General features: G+C 40.5%; 1 long non-coding RNA gene across 1 annotated transcript; it reads left to right on the plus strand.

The window, feature by feature from the left end:
* Nucleotides 1-7: 7 nt before the first annotated feature.
* Nucleotides 8-14,313, plus strand: LOC125779215 (uncharacterized). Its single transcript, XR_007423184.1, has 3 exons — nt 8-1,109; nt 7,752-14,091; nt 14,152-14,313. It is a non-coding gene; the product is annotated as an uncharacterized LOC125779215 (long non-coding RNA).
* Nucleotides 14,314-15,710: the final 1,397 nt, after the last annotated feature.

Genomic DNA, 15,710 nt, shown 5'->3' on the forward strand with positions numbered 1-15,710 from the left:
TCTTTGATAGTTATTATGCTAATCATTTATTACTTGATTTTTCTGTATTATTGGCAATTGTTGCAATATTTTTATGATATTTAATTTACGATCGGCTTATGAAGTATAGTAACTCCACGTTTGGCTCAGATATGGCCAGAATGGGTACTCTTTAGCCCTGGGGTTAGGACTGTGACAATAACTACGAAAAGCAGTTACAAACTCATAAATGCGCATCATATAGTTTCATATCGTATGAACGTAAAAACAAATACATACATATGTTTAAAACCAAAGCCATTTTCAGCATTTATTCTGAGCCCTCGGGTACTCTGCTAGCAGTACACCGATATACATTCCATCGCATATGTGTACGTACACAACACTAGGCAAAATATTCGCCTAGGGGGCCCAGGATGTTTAAATGAGTTAAGCATCCGCCTACTTTTCCCGAAAAAACTGGCGCACCCTAATACGACCACGCAGTTCACCACAGCTGATGACACCACAACAGAACACCAACACATCTCACTACAGCTGTACATCAACCCACTCATCAAAAGGGTTAGAAAAAAAAGGAAAGCGGACACAATTCGACTCTCATAATTCGATCATCAACACATACACTCATCGCACGTCAGCATTCTCCATACACGCATCGCCTATACACATTCGTTTTGGATACTTTCGCTTAAACACTGCGCCGGGTCGACATCGACGATTCGCTACCACAATTCGTTCGACACTGCGCACATCGACTATTTCGACATCGCTTCGTTCTACATCGATCCCGCATTTGTTTCCTATTTAGAATAAGTTTCCATTTGGTGTAACCGGAATTTATATTACAAATAAATTAACACTTATTTCCGATCCGCTAAAATAATGGTTTTAATTAGAAATATTAGTCGTGAGTGCTAGTGACTCCTAAAACTTAAATGCAGTGGTGTGATTCTCCCTTAGGTGGGCATTCAAATATTCACAAAGCATACATGACCTACTATACTTGTAAGAAAATCGTCAACAAGAATTGGGGCCTCAAACCAAGTATAATCATGTGGATGTAAGTAAAGTATGTAGGCTGTAATCCCTGTATCAGCCGGTCGATGGACGCGGCAATAACAATGCAGGTTTTATATTTGCAGTACTCTTTTATTGGCCACAGACGTGTACTCTGGCTAAAGTTCAACTTAAATCTAAACTAGCCCAAAACCTAACTTAACAATTAAGCCTAAGAACGCATATCCATATCCAGTAATCGACGCTGCCGGCTTTGACGTCTGCGTCGTGCTGACTCTGCTCCATACAATTGTTTACCCAATTGCTGATAGTGCAAGCAACGATCGCTGGTCAACTGTTTACGCAATCGGCTATTGACACTGTGGTTCGCTGTCCGACCGCCTCGCCGCCTTGGTGGTTGTTATTGTTTATGTAATCTGAGTCGTTGCTTTAGTGGCGGTCGTCGCCCACACAATCTGCTGATGAGGCAAGATGTTGTATTGGCCTCACCACACTCGTACCCAACTGGAAATTGGGCACTATGTGTTAACTACTCCCCCCTTCGAAACACGATCGTCCTCGTTCGTTGCCATATCTTTCACTACCAGGTTGATCTCGTGTAATGCTCGTGTTTTCTTCTTGTACTGCCAGAGGAAAGCGAGGCAACTGATCAACGCAGCTACTCCCAGACCCAGGATGAAAGCAAGTGTTCGGCTCGTGACGGTCGTTAGTTCTTCTTTAATTTCGTCAATGGTTTGTAGATTTTGATTGTTGAGGCGGTGAAGGTAAGGCAAACTCAAAATGGTCTCATGGCCAGTGATGTTCAGCAGGGGTGAAGCAGCAATACCTGGATCCTTTTCCAGCCTACTCATTCTGTTAACGTACTTAGTGCCGTTCAGAAACACATGGTTCTCGAAAGTGACGAGATACGTGCCACTTACATTTTTCTCAGGTGTTTCATCAATGGCGATTCTGGTTGGGCTGTCGTTAATGATTATGACTCCGTCGTCAACTATGGTGCTAGCGTTAAGGTGACTCGGTTGCGTGTTACAATGTGCTGTGCCACCGGTGTGAAGTTGCAGAGCGCATGTTGTATTTGTAGTTAAGCTGCAGAACGTTGAAGTTGTTGTTGCTTCACAGTTGTTGACCGCCAAAATTCCGCTCTTGCACTCGACCACTGTGTTTTCGTTGATTTGCAGCACGACGCCGTTGTGTATCACCGGAAAAATCAAAACTTTCCTACACAAAAACTTAATTCTAGGATATTTGATTATAAAATGAATTACATCATTGTGCTGAATAACTTTAACGGTTGACACTTCCATTAGTTCAGTGATTGCTATATCTGTGATTGGCCCAACCAATATGGATTTCAAACCCTCGTCATCAATGATTGCTGGATTTACTACCTTTATTTTCGCAAGGGTTATTGCGAGCATTATATTCTGAATTTCCGTGATCATAATCCTATTTCGAGTGAGTAAAATTTCAAAAAGGTGCGCCGTATCGATTCTTTCTTTCTTCGCTTCTTTGAGGAGTTCATTTACCGTACTAGTTAGTGCGTTAATCTGTTCCTGTGTCTTTGTGTTAATCACTACCTGTCTATTGTTGGATTCTATTAGTTGGGCTTCTGTCATTCTAATTTGGTGGAAATCGTCAGCGTCTGGGGTACCTGTGATAAATTTAAGGGCTGAACCCAGAAAGTCTAGGCTTCTTGCCATTCTATGATGTACGCTTATAGTCGCTAGTAATGTTCTAACATGTTTATTGTCAGTCTCTAGCAACTTTCGCATGTGCGACTGCGGGAACAAGTCCGTCATGTTGACAGTTTCGTCTGTCATGCGCATAAACTCGGTCAAATTAGTTGAGTGCCTCAGGTAATTGTATTCGTTCCATACTAGTGCGTCGCCGTCCACTACCGGTATGTAATGTGAGTGTGAGTAATCCGTTAACTTGGCTGCCGCTATCCCGAACGTGAGAAGAATTGTGATTGAAAACCTAAAGAAGCAATATAAGGTGATTAGAAATTAATGTCGTCATTTTCTAAGGCTAAGTACTTTATCTAATGTTGTCCTTATGGACTATCCTTCCATTTATTAGGACTGTTGTCCCCAGATCTGCATCTACTCTCCTCTCCTCACACAGGGGGGTTAACTTGTTCCCTAACCTTCTATTAGTTTTTACCATTACCTTTTCCCCTACTTCAAATACCCTGTTCTGTCTTGACGGGTTATTTCTATCGAGCTGATCCTGTTGTGCTTGTTCGATTTTACCTTTCACTTCCTTTCGGAATTCTTCGGTTGAGGCGTATATTACCTCAATAGGCTCCTTATTTGTGACCGAGTGTATTGTTCGGTTGTATTCAATGGTAGCTTGAGTGATCAGGTCCATTGTATCGCTTATTCTTCTTTCAAGTTTAAGGCACCTAGCAATTTCTACCAAGGTACTGTGAAACTTCTCTACTTGTCCGTTGGAAGTACTGTGGAGAGGGGGAGCGTTTACTATATCAATCCCATATTGGTTCTTCAACAGAGTCACAATGGTGTCCGAGTTGAAGGACGCCTCATTATCACAATAGATAGTTTTTGTTCCTGGGAAGAAATTAATCAATTGGAGGATGGGTATTTTTACATCCGTTATTGTCCGCGACGGTACCGGTTGAACTACTGCAAATTTAGAGAATTTATCAACACAAGTTAAAAAATTCTTCTTGTCTGTGGAGAAAATATCTATGTGCAGCATTTCACCTGCGTACGATGGAATCGGCGTAACGCCGAGTTCCTGCCTTCTAGGGTGTCGATCGTATTTGGCTTTCGTGCATATTTTGCAGTTTGTGACAATTTCGTTTGCCAATTTGGACATTTTCGGAAAATAATAGTCACAGAGGATCTGTTTCACATTTTCCTGCGCAGCTCTATGAGCACGATTGTGTTCAGTAGTGACTATTTCCCTTTGTTCATCCTTGTTCGTAATATCCGACACCATATTTTTGCAGTACCAGAATTTGGTAGATGAGAAGCATCTTACCAATTCGTGTTGTATGCTGGCTAGCGCCGGTAGCTCGCAGTGAATCGCGTTCACCACGAGGGGGTTAACAACCTCCTTTACTTCGTCAATGAGGCTGTTTTTTATCTATGAAGTGAATAACGTGGCGGGTTTTTCCGCCAAAGAGTATAAAATTCCGTTTCAGAGGGAAACGCGACTACTCCAAAACTATTTGATTCCTGAAGCAGTTTATGGGTTTTTCTGTTGATTCGACCGTGTAGGTCAGTGACAATTCACTGTGAACTGTCGCTGCGTCAGATTTGAGTTCGCTCTCCAACGCATTTATGTTCTGCCGTGAAAGAGCATCTGCGACAGAGTTTTCCTTACCAGGTTTATAATAAATTTTAGCATTATGCTCGTCTATGAATGCCTTCCACCGTTTTATCTTTGCATTCGGGTTCTTATCAGAAACCGCAAACGTTAGAGGCTGGTGGTCTGTATAGATGTTGATGTCCCTAGTTCCATAGAGATAATTTTGAAGTTTCCCTAAAGCCCATACTATGGCCAGTAATTCTCTTTCATTTGTTGCATAATGCATTCCCCTATCTTTCAGCGTTCTTGAAATCATTGTAATCGGTTTACCATTCTGCGAGAGGACTGCGCCAATGCCGTGAGCGGAGGCGTCTGTCGTTAAGTCAAATGGTTTTTTAAAATCTGGGTACATTAAGATGACATCTTCAGATGCTAGGATGTTTCTTAATCTTTCGAAGGCATTGCGTTGCGCTTCACTAAAACCAATGGGTACCCTTCTAGACTTGTGTTTACTTACTAAGCCATTTTCACCTTTTAGGATCTCAGTTAGAGGTCTTGCTATGGAGGCGAAATCTTTTATGAAACACCTGTAATAACTTGCTAGCCCTAGAAAGGATCTAAGGCTGAACAAATCCTTAGGTTCAGGATATTCCTGAACGGCTTTGACCTTTGCGGGGTCAGTTTTTGCCCCACCTCTTGTTACTATGAAACCGAGATATTCCACACTTGTTTTAAAAAAATGTGTTTTTTCTCGTGAAACTTTCATAATGGCCTCACACAGTTTTTCCAAGACCCAATTTATATGTTTGACATGTTCCGATTCATTTTCAGAAAAAATTATGACGTCATCGACGTAAACATAGCATGATTTGCCAATTTGTTCACGTAAGACGTCGTCGATCGCCCTCTGGAAGATGCTTCCAGCATTCTTCAAACCGAATGGCAATCGACAAAACTCATATTTTCCACCGTTAACGGAAAAAGACGTTTTCTCGCGATCCTGCTCGGCGAGGAAAATCTGATGGTAGCCTGACTTTAAATCTAAAGTCGTAAAGTACTTGGCTTTCCCTAAATTTGCCAGAATCATTGAAATGTTCGGCATTGGGTACTTATCGGCAATAGTGCGCTCGTTGAGCTTCCTAAAATCAATAACCAGACGTTTGTTTTTGTTGCCTAACTCGTCGTAACCCTTTTTATCTACGACCCAGGTTGGGTTGTTGTAAGGGGACCTTGACGGTCTAATGATTTTATTGCGTAGCAGTTCTCTTATTTCCTTTTCGACGAAATCTGCCACTCCCATTGGGTGAGGGTACAACTTCGAATAAATAGGCTCGTTATCTTTGGTTCGGATCGTGGCCACAACCGAAGTGTTAAATGGCAACAGCTCGTTAGAGTCTGCGAATGCCTTAATCCTTTTCAGGATCATTTTTTTAAATTCTGCCTTCACTGAACTTGGTACCTGTATGTCGTTGACATTTGTAAAGTTAACGTTGCTGCACTTATGATATTGCAGATCTTCTGACATGGTACCATAATTTACTTTGCCTCCGTCTAGGTCAATAGTCGCGCCCACCTGCGTTAGCAGGTCAAGGCCTATGATTCCGTCGAACAGTGTTAGACTATCCAACACAAAGAATGGGGATGTTACCCCGAAAATATTTATCAGGCATTTCTGTTTGATTTTATTGGACCCATGGATAGAGTTCACATTAAACGGGGAGTCTACCGACTTTATGCCTTTAAGCTCTTTTACGGGCCTGACATAATTTTTTGCCGCTCCCGTGTCAATTAAAAACCTTAGTGTTTTCCCAGCCAACGTCCGCTCAAGGAACGGTAGCCGGGAGTGGCCTCTAAAAAATTAATAGAGTTACTTTCGTAGTCAACCCCATTTTCATTGTCTACCTCTGCTACTGCAGCTGCGGCAGCAGCCTCATACGCTTGGTAACCCTGATCAACATCTGAATGATTCAGATTGTTGATCCTTTGACGCCTAAAATCTGTCATACGCTCTGAATTATTCTGTCTCTTATTTCTCTGAACGGGAGCATTGTGAATACCGGCAGCTTGTGCCTGTTGGTATTCCGTTGGGTGCCTAAATTTAAACGAACTAGGATCGACGTCCATAGGTTCGGGGCCTCTACCATGAAAATCCCTATCATTTTCGCGTTGCCTAAATGATGAAGCCTTTCCTGGATTATTTCTGACCTGACTCTTGAAGTAATGTGGATTTTTTGCGTGATTGGCATCGCCGCCACTATTCTGTGAATAATTATTTTGCCGCCGAGTTTGGGATTTTTGACCCCCTGACTTTTGGGCTCTCTCTTCGGCATTTTTAGCGTACGTTGCCGCGAACATGTACCTATCGTGACTCGACTCGGCCTCGCGGGCTAGTGCCAAGGCACTTAGTAGATCCTTTGGTCTAGCTGGGAATACAGCCTGGTGTAGGGGTCTTTTTAAACCCGATACGAACGTGTTTAGGGCATCACATCTAAATTTTTCATTTAGGACAGCTGCAGCAGCTGCATCATATGTCATAAGCGTTTTATTTATTATGAGGGTCAGTTTCCTTTCTATCTCATCATAGTACTGTGACAAGCTCAAATCGCCCTGACGCAAGGTATCTAATTCTTGTTGGAGAATGCGCACTGGAGTTTTGTCAGCGTAGGTGAAATCTAACCGTGCCACAATGGCCTTAAAATTTAAAACTGTGTTAAATGAGGCCAGTATATTATTCGCTGAACCCCTAATCTTATTCCGAATAATACCTACTGCCTCGTAATGCTTTACGCTGCCTTCATAAGGTTCGAATAATTCGTAGGCGGCCATCGCTGCCTGCCTCCTCGAAATATATTCCTCTTGTTTACCATCAAACTCTGGCAATGACTTGACGAGGTCTAACGTCTGACTACACGATTTTCCCTGCACTATCGCAATTTTCTGGTAGCTTTCTACTTCAGGGGCCGTGATCCTCAATGCACTCATCTCGTTCCTAACTTCACTAATTTTTTCATCAATAACCTGTTTCCATTGAGCGGCCTGTGCCGCCAATGCGGCTTCTAACACCGCTTGTACCTGTCTTGCGTCCATATCCGTTTCTGTTTCCACTACGTCTGCCACACGTAACCTTCTAGTATGGTTTATTAATTCCTGCACTGAGTTATCGTAAAGCTCTTTATCGTGAGGGGGGTGGCTCATTAGACCCTGAACAAACTAACACACATAAGTATTTTTTCACTCAAACGCGGCACAATCGTTAACGGCCACCAAAACAATAAAAAATAAAAAAGGATCACTTCACTCTTTATATAATGCTGCTTTTAACAAACAATCACGATTGGCTGTGCCATTCACTTACATGATTTTCTAATGAATATGATAATTCCGTAATTTTGCTCTTTGCCCCACGTTGGGCGCCAGTAAAGTATGTAGGCTGTAATCCCTGTATCAGCCGGTCGGACGCGGCAATAACAATGCAGGTTATATATTTGCAGTACTCTTTTATTGGCCACAGACGTGTACTCTGGCTAAAGTTCAACTTAAATCTAAACTAGCCCAAAACCTAACTTAACAATTAAGCCTAAGAACGCATATCCATATCCAGTAATCGACGCTGCCGGCTTTGACGTCTGCGTCGTGCTGACTCTGCTCCATACAATTGTTTACCCAATTGCTGATAGTGCAAGCAACGATCGCTGGTCAACTGTTTACGCAATCGGCTATTGACACTGTGGTTCGCTGTCCGACCGCCTCGCCGCCTTGGTGGTTGTTATTGTTTATGTAATCTGAGTCGTTGCTTTAGTGGCGGTCGTCGCCCACACAATCTGCTGATGAGGCAAGATGTTGTATTGGCCTCACCACACTCGTACCCAACTGGAAATTGGGCACTATGTGTTAACTTGTACACGGCGGTCATAAGACCCTTACTAACATATGGAGCTCTGGTATGGTGGCCAGCGCTAAACAAACAATACAACATTAGAAAATTAAATGGAATACAAAGAGCAGCATGTGCAGGTGTTACGGGCGCAATCAGGTCATGTCCGACTGATGCGCTCAATGTGATCCTGCATCAACTACCAATGGACATTTTTATTCACAAAACAGCAGCTATTGCGGCGATAAGAATAAACGAATTGGGAGGGTGGAATCAGCAGAACTACGGACATAGTGTAATCCTAAACAAGCTCACTATTAATAAATCAGACTACATTCTCCCAAAGCTGGATTTCAATAGACACTTCCAGGTGAGGATACCATCTAGACGAGAATGGAGAAGAGGTTCAATAGCAGAGGAGGATACCACCTCAGTCTATACCGACGGGTCCAAAATGAACTGCGGAGTGGGCACGGGGGTATCTCCGCTGATCTGGGCATATCTCTCTCTATACGTCTACCGAACTCGGCAAGCTTCTTCCAAGCAGAAGTACTAGGCATAGAAAAAGCCTGCGAGGTTCTATTAGAAAACCACGGGAATATGCATAAAGCAACTATATTTACGGATAGCCAGGCGGCCCTCCTGGCACTGTCTTCACCCATGACAAATTCCAGTATAGTTCACAACTGCAAGAGAGCACTAAGCTCAATAAAAGACAAGCTCCAACTAAACTTGATCTGGGTTCCCGGCCACAGAAACATTTTCGGTAACGAAAAAGCAGATGAGTTGGCAAAGGCAGGAGCTTTACTCAATGAATCCGAGGCGGAGATAATACCAAGCCCGCTAGGATCGATCAAAGGGGAGATCAATAGACAATTTCAACAAATTGCAAACAACAGGTGGAAAAACATTACAAAATGCGTCATAACTAAACAATTATGGCCAACATATGACAGGAAAAGAACCATCGACTTATTAAATAGGTCAAGAAAAAGTATTTACAGAATAACAGCTACCACAACAGGGCACTGGCCATTTGGGGAACATGCATCCAAAATGGGTATGCCCTACAACGACATCTGCCGTGGCTGCGGAGTAGCAGGGAACAATGAAACAATCTTCCACTTTCTCTGCGAATGCCCAGCTCTAGCACAGATCCCACACAAAACACTCGGAATCCACCAAGCACCAACCCTTGAATGGATTTCCACCAAAAGCATATCGGAAATAAGTAGTTTCATCGAAACCTCAAAATGGTTTGAGAGAGAAGGTGAAACGTAATAGCAGATACAGGAAGTTCTACGAATTAGTGTATCAAAATGGCACATCACTGCTAATTGAGCCCGATAGGGCTGCACTCCTACCTACCTACCTTACATAATGAATTAGAATTAATGTGCACTGGAGCATCTGGAAACATGGAAGTATCTTCGATTATTGAAATGTTTAAACTTTCTATTGTAAAACATGGCTTGAGGTACGTGAATTATATAGTGGATGGAGATTCTAAAACATACTCTGGTATTCTCAAAGCCAAACCTTATGGTGAAAATTTTGTTGTCAATAAGAAAGAATGCGTTGGTCACGTACAGAAGAGGATGGGAACCCGGTTGCGCGATTTAGTGAAGAAAATTGTTGAGGAAAAAATAGTCAATGGTAAAAAAACTAAAATAAATTATTTCTGGTAAAGGTAAATTGACTAGTAAATTGATTGACAAATTAACTGTATATTATGGCTTAGCAGTAGAAGAAACAGTGATTCAGCTGATAAAATGAGGGATGCGATATGGGCAACTTACTACCACTACAGTTCTACAGACAAAAACCCGCATCATCAAAATTGCCCTAAAGATCCAGACACGTGGTGCACCTGGCAGCGAGCATCATCATCAGGTACTCTCTCATCGTTCAAACACCAATATACTCCATTACCAGATGATGTTTTGACTGCAATGAAACCAATTTATGAAGACCTGAGTAAGGATGAGCTTTTGGAGCGGTGTGTTGGAGGATTTACACAAAATAACAATGAAAGTTTCAATCAGTTGATTTGGAAAATTACTCCCAAAATACTTCCAGCTGGGTCGATAACAATGTGATAGCTTTATTCAAAAAATGGACAAGACCAATTTCGACGGTTTCCTCCCATTTCGGGTCCTACGAATCGAACTGCATCATTACTTTTTTGAGTTACAATCATGGTTTCATACAAAAATTTTTGTTGAAGTTTTTCATCAAAGTGGCCCATTGTAAGAGAAAGGCACATTTTTCTTCGGTCTCTAACTTTTTTAATGTTGACTTTTTTGGTTTTTCGAAAAAACTGAAATTTAATCCATTTTTTTTTAATGTTTTTTCCCTCACGTTTCGTCAACATTTATATTTACCCTTTGATACTTATACATTAAGTGACATCTTGTAATAGTAAGAAACTTAAGCAAAGACAACGTTCTGAGCAAACTAACCATTAGAAAAAAAAATTATAATTTGTACTTTTTGCTTGTGTGCTGTTTTATTTTTTTTTTGTATCTTATAAGTTTTATCAATAAGTATCATAAATTTGTACACAATATTTAAATTAAATTTAATAAGACTCATCTGTCAATGTCCAACACAAATCAACAAGCAACAAGTCAAACTTTTTGCCGCTGTACCAATGCTCAAGGGGGGCGGCGACTTGGTGAAATCTTTTTTCCATGCTCATCGGATTCAGTCGGAACTTGCTGCTCAAAATGGTCCTTGTGATGGTGAAGGAAATGAATTTTTAAGGACATATTCACACCTATTTCTTCAAAAGCGTATACCATGTCATCCACATATTTTTTCTAATCTTGAGACCAGTGCACTCCTAAACAATGGTTTATAACGGTCATAACGGAGTTCCAGGCAATTTTTTCATTTGGCCTTAGAAGTTCTCCGAATTTTGCGTTCTTCATAAGTTTTCTTATATCGGGGCCATTGAGAACACCTGAAAATAATGTATCAACATAACATTCGTTCTATTAAAAGACTTAAAATACCTTCTTTTATTTTCGCAACACTTAGTTTTGGAAATATTTCTGTCAAACATTTAAAAGCTTCGGCATCTCGATTTATTGCTTTTATGAAATTTTTGACAATTCTCAATTTTATGTGCAATGGGGGTAGCAAAATGTTATTAGCTGGTATCAGCGGAATATGGATAACATTTGCCACATTTAAATGAAATTCTGTGCGAAGCTTCCAATCACGCATTCTATATTGGTTTCCGTGGTACTTTGTGTCCCAATGGCAAATGAAGCACATATTTTTTGTGTATCCTGTCTGCAAACCAGTTAGCAAGGCGATAACTTTTAAATCCGCACATATCTTCCATTGATGCTGCTGATACTGAACTCTGTTCAAAATTAATTTCATTGCTTCGAATGTTTCCTTTGTGTTGGAGCTTATGGCGATTGGAACCGGATTTTTTGTGTTATCCACATACAGCAATACTGCTTTTAAACTATTTTTCGACGAGTCAATAAACAAGCGCCATTGCTCTGGCTTGTACTCACAGTTCATGTAGTGCATAATACCAGGAGTATTTTTACAATACGAAAAAGTATTGTCGCCATTAACCTCAAAGAAATCTAAAAGCTCCTTCTGTCTTTTGCGGTATCCATACACCTTCACATCTTTAGACAATATATTTACCGATCGAAGATGATGTGCTAGGCAAATCACTTGTCTTTGCGATAATTTCAGCTGTCGTACCATCGTATTCAAGCGGGATTGGGGAATCTCCAAGTGACGACATGGGCTTTCAACTTCGGTTGGGTTATACATTGAGAGTAGATCCGTAGGCTCGGTGGAAAATGTTGGCGAAATATATCTGTCAGTTGGACTTGGACATCTTGGTATCGGAACATTTTCTGAGTGAGATACTGGTAGCTGTGCAGATTGAACACTTTTGTAAACTGTGTTTTTTTTGTTGAGTCTTGCAAATTTGTTCTTGCACGCGTAGCAGTTACCAGTATGATGCCCATGTGGATCTATCCAAATCATTAGGATGCCGAACCCCATTTTTAGGCACAGTCTTTTTGACCAGTTATGCAGGTTGTTGTTGCATTGCGTGCAAATGGTATTTGGCACCAAATCTACGTCTCTTATAACGGGCAAATCGAAATATTCCTCGTAGATGCCGGCAGTTCCCGAGGATATTTTGCGTCTACTCCGAGGGCTTGTAAATTTTCCACATACGTAGCAGAACAACGATAGGCCAATTGGACACTTATTCATTTTAATTTATTTTCTTAATATACAAGGCACTAAAACAATACAAATTTTAAGTTTTTTTTTCTAATGGTTAGTTTGCTCAGAACGTTGTCTTTGCTTAAGTTTCTTACTATTACAAGATGTCACTTAATGTATAAATATCAAAGGGTAAATTAAAATATTGACGAAACGTGAGGGAAAAAACATTAAATTTAAATGGATTAAATTTCAGTTTTTTCGACATATTGGCTATAAGTATCCCCGCAAAACTAATACGGCTGTGTAAACTGACGTTGAGCGGGACCAAAAGCTCCGTCAGGATCGGGAAGGACCTCTCCGAGTCGTTCGATACCAAACGAGGTTTCAGACAAGGCGATTCCTTATCGTGCGATTTCTTCAATCTGCTGCTGGAGAAAATAGTTCGAGCTGCAGAACTTAATCGAGCAGGTACAATCTTTTATAAGAGTGTACAGCTGCTTGCGTTTGCCGATGATATTGATATCATCGGTCTCAACACCCGCGCCGTTAGTTCTGCTTTCTCCAGACTGAATAAGGAAGCAAAACAAATGAGTCTGGCAGTGAACGAGGGCAAGACGAAATATCTCCTGTCATCAATTAAACAGTCGTCGCACTCGCGACTTGGCACTCACGTCACTGTTGACAGTCATAACTTTGAAGTTGTAAATAATTTCGTCTATCTTGGAACCAGCGTAAACACTACCAACAATGTCAGCTTAGAAATCCAACGCAGGATAACTCTTGCCAACAGGTGCTACTTCGTCCTCTCTCGACGAACAAAAACCAAACTCTATAAGTCACTCATAATACCCGTCCTGCTCTATGGTGCAGAGGCTTGGACGATGACAACATCTGATGAGTCGACGTTGCGAGTTTTCGAGAGAAAAGTTCTGCGAAAGATTTATGGTCCTTTGTATTCGACGCTGTAACCGCCGGGGGAAGCAGAGGGAGGGGAACACCTCCACTCCGTTGGAAGGACCAAGTGGAGAAGGACCTGGCTTCGCTTGGAATATCCAATTGGCGCCACGTAGCAAAGAGAAGAAACGACTGGCGCGCTGTTGTTGACTCGGCTATAATCGCGTAAGCGGTGTCTACGCCAGTAAAGAAGAAGAAGGCTATAAGGATACAAAAAAACATTGATTTTGGGGTTTACAGTCATCTAAGAACTTAGAGACGGACTTATTCTGAGAAGCTTTGCCAAAGAAAGTTTACCAAAACAGTCAACATTAAAAAAGTTAGAGACCGAAGAAAAATGTGCCTTTCTCTTACAATGGGCCACTTTGATGAAAAACTTCAACAAAAATTTTTGTATGAAACCATGATTGTAACTCAAAAAAGTAATGATGCAGTTCGATTCGTAGGACCCGAAATAGGGGGAAACCGTCGAATTTGTCTTTTTTTGACTATCACAGTGTAATCGTTCAAATTGCTGCATTAATCGCTGCTTGTATTTTCAATGAAGGGATATCAGCATTACTATTAATTATGCACGGTACGGACGTTTGAAAACTTTGTCCAAATTCCCATGAATATGCCCGAAACATGGATGAAAACCGGGTGACCGCAGCCGAAAAGACCAGCGAGACTCGTGAAGCCAGGATTCGTCATAGACTGGAGCAAAAGTATGCCCTGGACATTGCAGCAGCAGCAGCAGGTTCTCTACTTTATGGCCCAGGAATCGACGATTCAATGTAAGTTAAAAAAAAATTTATTGTCTTTACTAAAACACGTATTTTTTATTTTTATTTCAGATGACCCTGAAAGAAGTTCTGCTGACAACGCGGATGCACCTTTTTTCCGAGGGACTGCCGGAAATGGCGTCGTAATGACTGCCATTTTGCTATTTTTTTTGAAAATTTTACAAAATGTTTATTAAGTATGAGTCGTTTAAGTAAAAAAAAATTTGATTAAAATATTTCATTTTTTATATGTAAAAAAATTATTGAAGGAAGGCCCTTTTTTCCCCGATGAAACCATGTAACCCTTAAGGGAGGAGCCTGCTTTAAGAGGCCTAAAAAAGTCAGTTTTTCGTGAATTTTTTAGGATAGAAAAAAACAAGCAAATGTAATGAAATTTTTACATCATTGTATTACATATTTAAACTTACAAAAACATTTTTAAAATTTAAAATATCGAAATATAGCCCATTTTCATCTACTTTTGTGCACCACCGCGCAATTGATGTGTCCAATTGGCGGGCAAAGTCTAGGTCGCAATTTTTATCTGAAACAAAAAAATCAAATGGATAATTGATTTTCATTAGTCCTTCTTCTATGTGAACCTAAAAAACGAAAAAACGCGAAAATCAAAGTTTTTTTTAGATTTGAAAAAAAAGTTGCATTTTTCACCAAAAAACCTAACTTCAATTTACTAAAAGAATAGTTTAGAATTTTGTTTTCAAGAACTTTTTAGGTTCACAGAGGAGGTAGTAAGATACTGAATCTAATAAGCTTTGGTTTTATACGATTGGTTGAATACTTTTTTTGTAATTTGTCCCGCCAATTTTGGAAAATCCCAAAAATGAAAAACCGAGAAATCGCGCGTCAAAGTTTTCGCTTTCTGCCCAATCGCTCATATATCTGCTAGACGCTTAGTCACTATTTGCCTTCTAGCTTCGAAAATATCTCGAATTTCCATCTAAAACTTTGGGGACATATTCTTAGATTATTTTTAAAGAGATTTAAGCAAAAAAAAAATAATCGATTTTTTCAAGCTTCTAAAGCAGGCTCCCCCTTAAATAAATTCGATAAAAATGCTGCGCCTTTATCGCTGATAATACGTTGCGGGTTTCCAAAAATGGTGACCCATGTACTCAAATCCTTTATTACCTCTTTAGTGTCTATTGTTTTGGTCGGAATAGGCCAAGCGAACTTAGAAAAAGCATCAACTATTGCAAAATTATACTTATAGTTTTTCGACGTAGAATCTAAGAAACCCAAATGATCGACATGGATAGTTGCCAGTGGGTAGTCACCCTTATCTATGCAACGCAAAAATTCTTCCTGCTTCCCTGCTTGGCGATTGTGTACTATGCACTCAAAGCAGTTTGATATGTGCTTCACCTTCTTTTGTAAATGTGCTTTGAAAATAATTTTGCTGGATCGCATGCATCGTCTTCTGTGAGTTCATATGACCAAAATTGCTTACGTTTCGTATAATTTCTTTCTTCATATTTTTCGGTACTACCAATAGCTCTTGACCCTTCCATTGTTTATATAACACTACGTTTTTCATTACGTAATCTGCTTATGGTCTATTGTCGAGAATTGCAGTTATCGTTTTTAGATGCTCATCATTTCGTTGCGCCTTT

Source organism: Bactrocera dorsalis, chromosome 6 (genome assembly GCF_023373825.1).
Source record: "Bactrocera dorsalis isolate Fly_Bdor chromosome 6, ASM2337382v1, whole genome shotgun sequence".
Lineage (NCBI taxonomy): Eukaryota > Metazoa > Arthropoda > Insecta > Diptera > Tephritidae > Bactrocera > Bactrocera dorsalis.